Source organism: Phyllobates terribilis, unplaced genomic scaffold, assembly GCF_046119375.1.
Source record: "Phyllobates terribilis strain yellow unplaced genomic scaffold, ASM4611937v1 Scaffold_11__3_contigs__length_659146591, whole genome shotgun sequence".
NCBI classification, from domain to species: domain Eukaryota; kingdom Metazoa; phylum Chordata; class Amphibia; order Anura; family Dendrobatidae; genus Phyllobates; species Phyllobates terribilis.
The window spans coordinates 428,218,778-428,230,985 of NW_027362771.1; the positions used below are offsets into that span (position 1 = coordinate 428,218,778).

Here is a 12,208-nt window from a genome sequence, read left to right on the forward strand (position 1 = left end):
ACCGAATCCTGATCTTTTACCAGGGGCAGCCGAAGTTGTGCCACAGGTGCGGCAGCCCCTCTCACTTCAGCGCGGGGTGCAAGGTGGAGAAGTGCGCAATGTGTGGAGGGGTGGGTCATCTGGCCGCAACCTGTAGGGACATTCGGTGTAACCTGTGTGGTGTCTTGGGACATCCGTTTAGTCACTGTCTGCGCTCCTATGCCAATGTTGGCCTGAATCCGGGAGGTGATGGTAGGGAGGAGGCGAGGACCAGACCAGCCGGTGAAGGGACTAGCGGCGGCTTAGGAAGTAAGGGACCGGTGAGGAGCAGAACTTCACCTGAGGCGGGAGGGAAAGAACAGCGTCCGAGGAGAGTGATGGAGAGGGATCGGGGGATTATGTCCCTGCCACTGGTCCCTAGTTCGGGGGAGCTTGCAGCTGAGGTCCCGGACAGTGAGATAGACGAAGAGGTCAGGAGGATGGTCAGGGAGGATGGGGCTACCTCTCCCTTATCCCTCATCCAGTGAAGGTGTGGATGAGGGGGGGAATGAAGAGTGGCAACAGCAAAAGAAGAGGGAGAAGAAAAGGGTGAGGAAGAAGGGTAACTCGAAGGAGAAGGCCACCCGGGGCCAGGTGCCAAAGGAAGGCTCTTCCTCCCTTCCTCCGGTGGAGCTCTCCAACCAGTACCAGGCCCTAAGCGAGTCTCCCTTGTCTTCAGATGGGGGGGAGGAAGGGGGTCTGGTGTGGGGGGTTGCGGACAAGGATGTAGGGGCTAAAGGGGGCGCCAGGCCCTCAACATCGGGGGTCGGGGAAACCGGGCATCTGGTGGGGGGGGGTCGACCCAGGGCCTCCTGACAAGGGCAAGGGTGCGCCTGAAACAGTTGTGCCCGTTAAAGTTGTGTCTGGAACAGCAGGTATGGATGTGTCTGTGTGCCTGAAACGTGCTATATCGTCCTCTGAGGAGGAAAATGGAGCACATGTATAGGGTAAGGGGGGTGGGAAGAAGGTCGCTGTCCAACCTGATCACTCATGATGGCGGCACTCACCCCGTTGACGCTGGCGACCATTAATGTTGCCAGTATAAAGTCTGATGTGGCTAGGTTCACGACCTATAATTTTCTCGGCCAGCTTGATGCCGACATTTTGTTTTTGCAGGAGACCAGGTTGGCGGATCGCACGTCCCTTAAAAAAGCTAAGAGGGAGTGGATACACGGGCCTTCCTATTGGTCTCTTGCGGCTGAGCCATATAGCAGGGTGGTGGTCCTTTTCAAGACCGCAGATGTAGTATGCCGACGGGTTATTGAGTTGGAAATGGGGAGGTGCTTGATCTTGGATGTGTTCATTAGGGGACAAGAGCTTCGGCTCATAAACATCTATGGTCCCCAGACTAAGTGGGACCGCAAGTGTCTCTTTATGATTATTAAACCCTTTTTGCTTTGTAGCCGACAGGTGGTCTTTGGAAGGGACTTCAACAATGTCTCGAGGCCCCAAGACAGAGAAGGTTCCGGAGACCGGTTGGCCTACCACAGCGTTGCCTTGAATAGCATAGTTAGCGAGGCTCGCCTAGTGGATGTCCACATCCGGAACACCACGGGCCACGCGGGTTACACTTATTTCAGAGGTAGTCAGACTAGGTCTAGAATAGACAGGTTTTATTTGAAGGAGGAGGCAGTTTCTTCACCTTTATCGGTGGTAGAGGTTGAATTCTCCGACCACTGCCTGATTATGTTTTCTCTGAATGTTACAGAGACTCCTCGGATGGGAAGAGGTTTTTGGAAGCTGAATTCGTCACTCCTGAAGGAAGCAGCTGTAAGACGGTCCTTTGAGGATTTCTTTCAAAGTCAGGTACCGCTACTGGGCCTTGATAACACTAAGTCAGAGTGGTGGGAGATCTTCAAACATCGGGTGGCGAGATTCTTCCGCCAGCTTTCTAACCTCAGAAGCCTGAACAGGGATCTCCTGCATCGGGGGCCCGAGGAGGAAACTCGAGGAACTTGTCTCGACTGGGGGTGGCCGTGAGGACATCACCAGGGTGAAAGCCATACTCAAGAGATGTCAGTATGATAGGTACACATCTTTGGTTTTTGAGAGGGACTTCGGGAAGTATCGCTCACCTGACCCTTACAGAAACTGCAAGATGTCAGTGAGTAGTAAGATAGTGGCGGGTCTGAGGGACAGTACAGGATCCCTGACCAGGTCCAGGTCAGGGATCTTGGAGGTCATCAGATCCTTTTACTCACATCTCTTGGGGAGGAAGGAGCTGGATCGAGATGAGACGTCGGCTTTCCTGGCTGAGGCCATTCCTGAATCAGGGGTAGACCCCTCGCTCGATGTCTTGGTGGATGAGATCAAAGAAGAGAAAGTTAGACTGGTGATTGACGGGCTCCAGCTCAAAAAATCACCAGGTCCGGACGGCTTAACGTCGGAGTTCTACAAGACCTTTAAGGACCTTTTGGTCCCCTTATTGACTCAGGTTTTTAATGAGTGTCTCTCCTCGGGCACTCTTCCGAGATCAATGAGGAGGTCAGTTTTGATCCTTCTTTCTAAGGGAAAGGATCCGTCGCACATTGAGAACTGGAGGCCCATAGCACTTCTCAATGTGGACAGGAAGGTTTTGGCTAAAGTACTCTTTAACAGGTTGGTGAAGTTTGCGCCACGGCTCCTTTCGGAGTCCCAGCACTGCTGTGTTCCTGGCCGTAGCACTTTTAGTGCTGTTCTCGGTGTCCGGGAGGCTGTGGAGCAGGGTAGGGCTGGCCTCTGGAAGGGGTATCTGCTGTCCTTGGATCAGGCCAAAGCCTTTGACCGGGTTGATCACAAGTACCTGTGGTCCGCTCTTCTGAGGTATGGTCTGCCAGGGAGGTTCGTGGACTGGCTGAAGACATTGTACAGAGGGGCGGAGAGTTTCCCACTTGTGTATGGTTGCATTGGACATGCCTTTGCGGTGGGCTCCGGCGTTCGTCAGTGATGTCCTCTCAGTCCCCTGCTGTATGTGTTCGTGATTGATCCCTTCATAAGGAGGGTGGATCGTGGACCAATAGCGGGCGTGAGGATGGACCAGGCGGGCGAACGGGAGGCCGCCCTGAAGGTAGTGGCTTATGCTGATGATGTCTCTGCTTTTGTCTCCTCGGAAGAGGAGGTGCGGGCAGTGATGTCTGAGGTGGAGGGCTACTCCAGGGCCTCTGGTTCCATTGTCAATCGGAGCAAGTGTGGGAGTCTTTGGCTGGGGGGAGGAGATCCCAGGTTTGATCTCCCGGACACCCTCCCAGAGCCCCAAGAGTATGCCAAGATCTTAGGCGTTGAATTTGGCCAGGGTGATTACAAAACCAAAAACTGGGAAGGTAGACTTAAAACTGCCGCTAGTGGACCAGTGGAAGGGTTGGTCTTTGACCCTGAGGGAAAGGGTGAGCTTGTGCAAAGGTTTCCTGCTCCCATTGTTAATGTATCTAGGCAGCATTTGTATTTTGCCAGAGCCTCTCTGGACGCGGGTCTATAGCCTGTTTTTCCAACTGTTATGGGGAAACAGGCTGAACCTAGTCAAGCGGGAGGTTACTTACCGTACGAGGAGACTAGGGGGGTTGAATATGGTCAACCCCGTGGTGTTCTTGGTTTGCACCTTTCTTAAGCTAAATATATCAAACCTCTGGAAAGAGAGGGCTCCTCTGTGGGTATTGTCCTGTAGGGGATGGTTGCAGTCCTTCTTCTAGGATTGGGAGACAGGAGGGCGTGTGAAGGATCTTCGCACACTGCACGGGCATCTCCCGGCTTATGTTACCCCGGTTTTGAAAGTAACACGCCGGTGGGGTTTGGGTGTATGGGAGGTGAGGACTCTCACGAGGAAACTTCTCGAGGGGAGGATCTTTTCGACCCATTTTCAAAAGCCACTGGCCCTCAGGGACTGCCCAAGTCGGGATCTGGAGGTGGGGTTGCGTCTTTTAAATTCAAAACGGATCCCCGCGAAGTATTGGGACTTGACTTGGCGCTGCTTTCAGGGTAAGCTGTATGTGAGGGACAACTTGAAGTACAGGAACTCCGAGGATAGGAATTGTCCTCGTGAGAGTTGTGCTGACACGCTTGAGAGCATGGAGCACTTCCTGATTCAGTGTCCCTTTAATGCAGAGGTATGCAACAGGGTGGGCGCTTCCATTGACTGGCCTAGGCTGGCGGGCCTCTCCTACGCTGAGTGGGCCTATGGAGCGTTCAGAGACCTTGGTGGACGGGACCAGTGCACTCTTTTTCTTGTTAGCCTAGTGGTTAGGTTTTTCACATGGAATGCACGGTGTTTAGTGTCGACGGACAGTAAAATCCTCCCAGTGGGTGAGGTATGTAGCAACATCCTTGGTGACCTGGTGAAGGTGCGCTCCTTGGAGTATGAAAGGCTGGGTGCATCGGGGGCCTCCCGTCTCTGGAGGGGTTTCTCCTTCCAGGTGCCTTAGTTCTGGATTGCTCCAAGCCTCCTGGTGGTGGGCTAAGTTCTCACCGTAGCTTTTTGTTTTGAGAATGGTATCATGAAAAGGGTTTACAAGCACCGAACCGGTGCGAATGGTATTTTTGTTATTGCTCTTGTTGTTGTTGTTATTATTGTTGTCTTATTGTTCTTTTACTTTGGGGGTTAGTTAGGTGGGGTGGAGGTTTTGAGGGGGTTAAGCATGAACTTGGACTGGCCCGGGCCCAAAACTGTCGGGGTTCGCCCTAAGTCCGGAAGGACTTTTTCTGAACTCAGAGGCCGGTTCGGGTTGGGGGTATAGTGAGAGTTGGGGTAGTGTATGTGTTATTATGTGTTACTCATGATTTAAGTGTTGTGTGTTATTTCATATGGTTTATGTGGTTTATATTTTGTTATATGTATTTTGCTTCTGCATCTCTGGTTTTTGTTACGGCAGAATCAGGTGTAAGTCTGGAGGAAGTTTGAGGTATGTTTGGATAGGTTGTGGTTGTATGGTGGTTGTTAGGCAGGTGGGGTCCCTTGTATATACATTGTTTATGTATCGGTTATATTGCTGGAAATTGTTTTCGTTACTTGCACTAGTTTGTGTTTTTACATTTATAATAAAATAGAGTTCCAGCTCCAGTAGCGTCCACTAAAGCTGCTGCAGTTAAAAAGCTTTTATAAGGATCGAGCTTGGCGGTCCACCGCAAGGCGTCCTACCGCCAGTCCCAGCCCCTATGCCTTGGGGTGCCTCCCCGATGCTCTTCACTGAGTGTCCCGGGGGCCCGAAGCATTTCCTTTGAAAAAATTAAGTGTCCAAACTACAGGTGGTGTAGCTTGCTTAACAGCTGGGTTAATCCGCTGACTAGCAGACACTGCTACTAGGCACAAAGTATTTCCTGGGCTAGATGCAGTTAAAAATTTGTAATTAATTAGATACTCTCGTTGGATGCTGAGAAAGCATTCCATAGAGTCTCCTGGCACGCCATATATGATTCTCTTAAAAAGCTTGGGGTAGGGGTCTAGGGGACCCTTTTATAGGCAAAATCACGGCCCTGTATCGCAATATGTCACCTAGGCTGAAGATAAATGGAACATTTTCATCACCTTTCATAATCACCAATGGGACAAGGCAGGGATGTCCTCTGTCCCCTCTCTTATACATCCTAGTGATGGAGCACCTGCTCTCATCAATTCGCCATAACCCCAATATTAGGTGGATTGAGGTGGGAGGCACCGAGTAAAAGTGCTCTGCATTTGCTGATGTCCTAGTATATATCACTCAATCACATATATCCATCCCTGCTGTTATGGCTGAAATAGATCACTTTGTTACATGGTAAAATTTTAAAATCAATGCAGCAAAGTCTGAGGCCCTCGATGTCTCCCTCCCCAAATCCATACAGGATTCCATCCAGTCCAACTTTCCCTTTGCCTGGGCCTCACAGGGTATCAAATACTTAGGAATTTGTATTCATAGAGACCTCTCCCATCTATGTTATCTTAATTTTGGGCCCTTTATTGAACAACTCCATACATACCACGGTTGGCAAGTTAGAACTGTAAGATTCACTATGTGAACCACTGGTGTTTTGTGGAAAAGCACATGTACACTGTGTTCCAAATTTATTATGCAAAAAGTGTTTAGGAGTGATAAGGTAAGAATATTTTTGATTGTCAGTTAAACTCATTGATGGTGATGTGTGTCAGGGCTCTTTATATCACTGTAAGCAATTGCAGACACTTGTGCTAATTAGTTTGGCAGGTGTGTCCAATGAAAGGCAAGACTACTTAAGAAGGCTCTCTCACATTATTAAGCAGCCTACATTTTCTGCCAAAATGGGAAAGAAAAAGGATGTGTCGGCTGCTGAGAAGCAACAAATTGTGGAGTGTTTAGGTCAAGGCATGACTACAATCAACATTGCCAAGACACTTCATCCTGATCATCGCACAATCAAGAAGTATGTAGCTGATTCACAGTACATACGTGTACGTGTGCGTGCTGATAAGGTAAAATTGAGGACTCTTTCCTATAGGCAATTATGTCAGGTTAAAAGAGCAGCGGCAAAAAAGCCTTGTCATAGCAGCAGACAAGTTTTTGAAGCTGCTGGTGCCTCCAACGTCCCCCGAACAACAAGATGCAGGGTTCTTCAGAGGTTTGCAGCTGTGCGTAAGCCATCCTGTCGAGCTCCTCTATCCACTGTACACAAGCAGAAACGGCTCCAGTGGGCCAAACAATACATGAAGACTGACTTCAAAACTGTTTTGTTCACCGATGAGTGCCGTGCAACGCTCGATGGTCCAGATGGATGGAGTGGAGGATGGCTGGTTGATGGACACCCCATGCAAACACGGCTACGGCGCCAACAAGGAGGAGGTGGAGTAATGTTTTGGGCTGGAATCATGGGGAGAGAGATTGTCGGCCCCTTTAGGATCCCTGAAGGGGTAAAGATGAACTCTATAATGTATGTGGAGTTTCTCAAACAGCACTTCCTGCCATGGTTCAAGAAGAAGAACCGTGTATTCCGCAGCAAGATCATTTTCATGCATGATAATGCACCGTCTCATGCTGCACATAACTCATCTGCATCTCTGGCTGATATGGGCATAAAAGGGGACAAACTTATGGTGTGACCCCCATGCTCCCCTGACCTCAACCCCATTGATAACCTCTGGAGCATCATCAAAAGGAGTGTCTATGATGGCGGGAGGCAGTTCACATCTAAGCAACAGCTCTGGGAGGGTATTCTGTCCTCATGCAAAACAATTGAAGCAGAAACCATCCAAAACCTGACAAATTCAATGGACGAGAGAGTTCAGAAGCTCCTTTCGAACAAGGGGTCCTATGTGCAAATGTAATATCACCTAGAATAAAGTTTTGAGTTGAAAACTGTTTGATTTCAGTTTGTAATAACCTGCTAATGCTTATAATTTCAAAAATGACCATTTTTTTTGTTCTTTATTAAAATGAAAAGGTTGATCGAAGAGTGTGGGGGATCTAAGAGTGTGGCAACCCAGTAGTCAGGATTATTTTGAGTTCTGACAATCTGAGGGTCATGTTGCAGGTAGTGCAGCAAGAAGGCACTCGTGTGTCTTGCGCATCTAGGAGCCCCAAAATTATTTTCCGGGCTAGATGCAGCTAAAAACTATTATTAATTTGAAAGCTGGTGGAGCTTAGTATAGATGGCCTAATCGAATCAGTACTGCAAACTGCTACAAGGCCCAAATTATTTTCCAGCCAAGATACAGATAAACATGATTAGTAATTTTAAATCTGGTGGAGTTTAATATAGATGGCCTAATAGAATCAGTACTGCACACTGCTACAAGGCCCAAATTATTTTCCAGCCAAGATACAGATAAACATGATTAGTAATTTTAAAGCTTAAAACGGTTGGTGAGGTGATTTTAACAAATCATCAAGCTTTTACTCTCCCCAGGATGACACAGGGGAAGAAAAGTCGTTTCGGATCCATGATTTGTTCATCTTTATGAACGTGAGTCTGTCTACATTATCAGTGGAGAGCCGCGTGCGCTTATCTGTCAGCACACCACCAGCAGCGCTGAACGCACGTTCAGACAGAACGCTGGCTGCGGGGCATGACAAGATCTCCAAGGCATAAGTGGCGAGCTCCGGCCATTTATCCAGATTGGAAGCCCAAAAAGAGCAAGGGTCCAGTGACACAGTCATGGCTTCAATGTATACTTGGAGATATTCTTGTACCATTGTCTCTAGGCGTTGACTATGTGTCAGACTTCTTGTCTCCTGTGGCCTTGCAAAGGATGGGCTAAAAAAGTGGTGAAATGATTCCGCAAAATTGATGTTACCAGCAGATACTGTGTTTCTGTTACGTTTTGAGTGCAGAACACTCGACGGTCCCACGGTTGGCAAGTTGGAACTGTGAGATTCACTACGTGCACCACTAGTGTTTTGGGGAAAAGCACATGTAAGATTCTGCAACAGTCTCTGCTGATACTCCTGCATGCGTGCATCTCTTTCTATGGCAGGAATAATTTCTGCAAATTTACTTTTGTACCGGGGATCTAACAGTGTGGCAACCCAGTAGTAATTTCTAATTCTTACAATTCGAGGGTCATGTTGCAGGTAGTGCAGCAAGAAGGCACTCATGTGTCTTGCGCATCCAGGAGCACCAAGTCCCTGTTGAGTTGGTGGCGAGGTAACAATCATGCTTCCTTCCTCTGCCCTCTCCCCCCAACCTCGCACAACAGAAATGTGATCAAGGTCTCCCTCATCTGATGAGTCTAACATCAGTTCGTCCTCCACTTCTTCCTGGGCTCCTGCACCTTCCTCACTAGTTTGGCTGCTACCATGCGCCCTTGTAAAACCATCTCCCCCACCCTCACATGCCTGCCGCCTTGGTGCTGCCGACCGTCTGGACCTTGCAGATGTTAGCCCTTCCGCATACAACTCCTCCTCCTCTACTTCCTCCACCTCCTCTTGTGCCACCACCTGACTCCAAATTCTGTTTAACATGTGCTCCAGCATGTAGATCACCATAATAGTCATGCTGATAATGGCATCGTCAGCACTAAACATCTTCGTCGCCATTTCAAAACTGTGCAGAAGGGTGCATAGGTCCCTGATCTGAGACCACTCCTCCAGCGTGATTTGCCTCACCTCTGGATCTCGTTGGCCCAGGCTATACGTCACAACGTATTGCACCAGGGCTTGACGGTGCTGCCACAGTCGCTGCAACATGTGCAGAGTTGAATTCCACCGGGTAGGCACATCGCATTTTAGCCGGTGAAGTGGCAGGCCCAACGACTTCTGTAGAGACGTAGGTCGCTGAGCTACAGGATGCGAACGGCGGAAGTGAGCACACAGCAACCGTGCCCTCTGCAGAAGGTCATCTAGTCCGGGATAGTGGGCTAAAAATTGCTGGACAACCAGGCACGTGTCATGGCACCAGGCCATACAAGGCACGTGTGTGACATTGCCCCGGCGAAGGGCCGCACCCAGGTTTGCAGCATTGTCGCACACAGCCTTCCCTGGTTTCAGGTCCAGTGGAGACAACCATTCATGAAACTGGTTCTCCAGAGCTGACCACAACTCCTCAGCTGTGTGACTCACATTTCCCAGACATTTTAAAGTAAAAACCGCCTGATGACGTTGAGCCCTGCTGCCAGCATAGTAAGGAGGTGTGCAGGATCCTTTCTGCACAGTTAGAAAGCTTGTGGCATGACCAGACAGGCTTTGGGTGCAGGTGGAGGACCGAGAGGAGGTTGAGGAGGCAGAAGCAGTGGAGGAACTTCGAGATAAAGAGGATTGATGCACAACTCGTGGGGACGGCAAGACTTGGACAGCAGCCCCTTGTCCTGCTGTCACCATAGTTACCCAGTGCCCAGTCAGCGACATGTAACGCCCCTGTCCATGCCTACTCGTCCAAGTGTCTGTGGTGAAATGCACCCTGTCACACACAGTTTCTCAAAGAAGCGGTGATGTTGTGTGCGACATGCTGGTGGAGCGCAGGCACACCTTTCTTTGAGAAGTAGTGCCGACTGGGCATCTGGTAGTGGGGCACTGTGACGGACATAAGGTCTCGAAAATCCTCTGTGTCCACCAGGCGGAAAGGCAGCATTTCTGTAGCCAAGAGCTTCCAGATGGTGAAATTCAACCTCTTAGCTTTCTCATGGCTAGGAGGAAATGGTCTTTTACTTGTCCACATCTGAGGGACCGAGGGCTGGCTGTTGTGCTTAGATGGGGTTGAGAAGGGTGTCCCCGGCAAACTGCCGGTCTGTGAGGAAGATGCAGGCGGACATGTTAGGTTGCCTTGATCCAAAGGTGGTGCTATCGATGTCGGACAGCGCTGAACACCAGCTGGTGTTTCCACCTCCAAAGAAAATGATGACCTGCCAATCACGCTGGCTGTTGCAGGTAAAGAGGTGGCAGGTCTGCGTCCCAAAACAGGTGTGACTGCTGTCCCCCCAGTCACAGAGGATGAAGAGGCCACGGATGCACAAGATGTGGCAGACGGTGGTTGGCCCGGCCGGCTAGGCCGCATTGTAGCACAGTGAGCTTCCCACTGCAACTTGTGCTTCATATCCATGTGCCGGTTCATGCATGAAGTACTCAAACTATGTATTTTTTGGCCTCTACTTAGCTTTGCTGACAAATGTTACAGATAACACGAGTTGGGTCATCCTTATCGATCTGAAAAAATGCCCAGGCTATGCAAGGCTTAGCACCCATGCGACCTGAAGAGCCACCACGACTTGTGGTCAGAGGCAGAGTTGTGTTTGAGGATGCAGTTGTTGACGTGCTTCCAGTACTACGTCTCTGTCCAGGAAGGCGCAACCTGACCTCGTCGTCACTAGCATCCTCCTCCACCTCCTCTGCTGACCTCATCGACTGGCTGACTGTGGGTTGACAGTAAGTGGGATCTCCAACCTCGTCATCATCACCCTGTGTGTTATCACACCCGTCGTCCTCAGAGCCAACCTCTTCCTGCCCTGACAAAAAACTCAAGTTGTCGCTCCAATCAAGTATTTGAGTCTCATCATCGTCTTCCTCATTGTCTCCACCAACAGGAGTTACAGTTTGGGAATGAGGGTCTACATTATGGTCAGAACCTTCTGCGTCTGGTCCTGCATCCGACTCATAAAGATTCTGGGCATCAGTGCAGATCATTTCCTCGTCTGGATTCACAGAAGCTCTGGAGCCGACCTCTGATTCCCAGGCTATAGTATGAGTAAACAGCTCTGCAGACTCAACCATCTGTTCTACCCCATACTCAGATGGGCAGCTGGAGACTTGGGAGCTGTGAGGAAGCAAATGCGATTGGGGTGACACCTCTGAAGACTGGAGTATTTGTGATGTTGAAGTTGAGGTGGAGGAGAGCCCACTTAAAGGAGCACTTGATATCCGTTGAAGCACCTGTTGTTTTTGTGCCTCATCTGGAATTTGTAGCGATTGGCGTGGCCGTAAGAAAGGGTTCTTATCACATTGTCCGCTAAAAGAAGAAGACATCTTAGTTTGGCTGGAAGATGGTCTTTCTTCTGCAGATGTTACTGTTGCTTTAACACCTACCCCACGGACACAACCTTTTTTTCCCTTCCCAACACGCCTATTCCCCTTTCCACCAGCAGCAGGCCTTTTCCACTCATTTTGGTGGTTAACTAATTGACAACTCTGGAGTTGTTTGCACAAAAAACAATGGATGGGAACCGAGCAGAGCTGAGTGGCCAAACTGTGGTATTAGCCCAAAAGTATTGGCTGGGTTAGATGCAGTAAAACAATTTTATTACATACACAGGTGGTGGAGGTTAGTATAGATGGACTAATAGAACAAGTCCCACACACTCCTACAAGCCCAAATATTTTTTCAGAGCTAGATGCAGATAAAAATTATTTTGAATTTGCAACCTGGTGGAGGTTAGTATAGATGGACTAATAGAACAAGTCCCACACACTGCTACAAGCCCAAGCCCAAATATTTTTTCAGAGCTAGATGCTGATAAAAATTATTTTGAATTTGCAACCTGGTGGAGGTTAGTATAGATGGACTAATAGAATGATGCTATGCTCAAAAGGTTTTACTTGGCTAGGTGCAGTAAAAAAATGTATTCTATACACAGGTGGTGTAGCTTGCAACACAGATAGGCTACTCCACTGACTAACACACACTGCAAGAGGCCAAAAATGATTTGCTTAGCTAGATTTAGCCAAATGCTGTGAAAAAAACTTGCACAGCACTGGCACAGACCTGCCTGGCAAAAAGTGATAGGAACTGATGTAACCTAGCCCTCAAAAGGACTGCAATTACAATTAGTCTTTACTCCCAA

At 49.1% G+C, this 12,208-nt stretch overlaps 1 long non-coding RNA gene across 1 annotated transcript in view; it reads left to right on the plus strand.

Annotated features, from left to right (window-relative positions):
* Positions 1–1,598: 1,598 nt before the first annotated feature.
* LOC141166468 (uncharacterized) overlaps positions 1,599–12,208 on the plus strand; it is a 29,626-nt gene continuing 19,016 nt past the window's right edge. Inside the window, exon 1 of the long non-coding RNA XR_012251299.1 lies at positions 1,599–1,824. This is a non-coding gene — a long non-coding RNA (uncharacterized lncRNA). The remainder of the gene's footprint in view (positions 1,825–12,208) is intronic.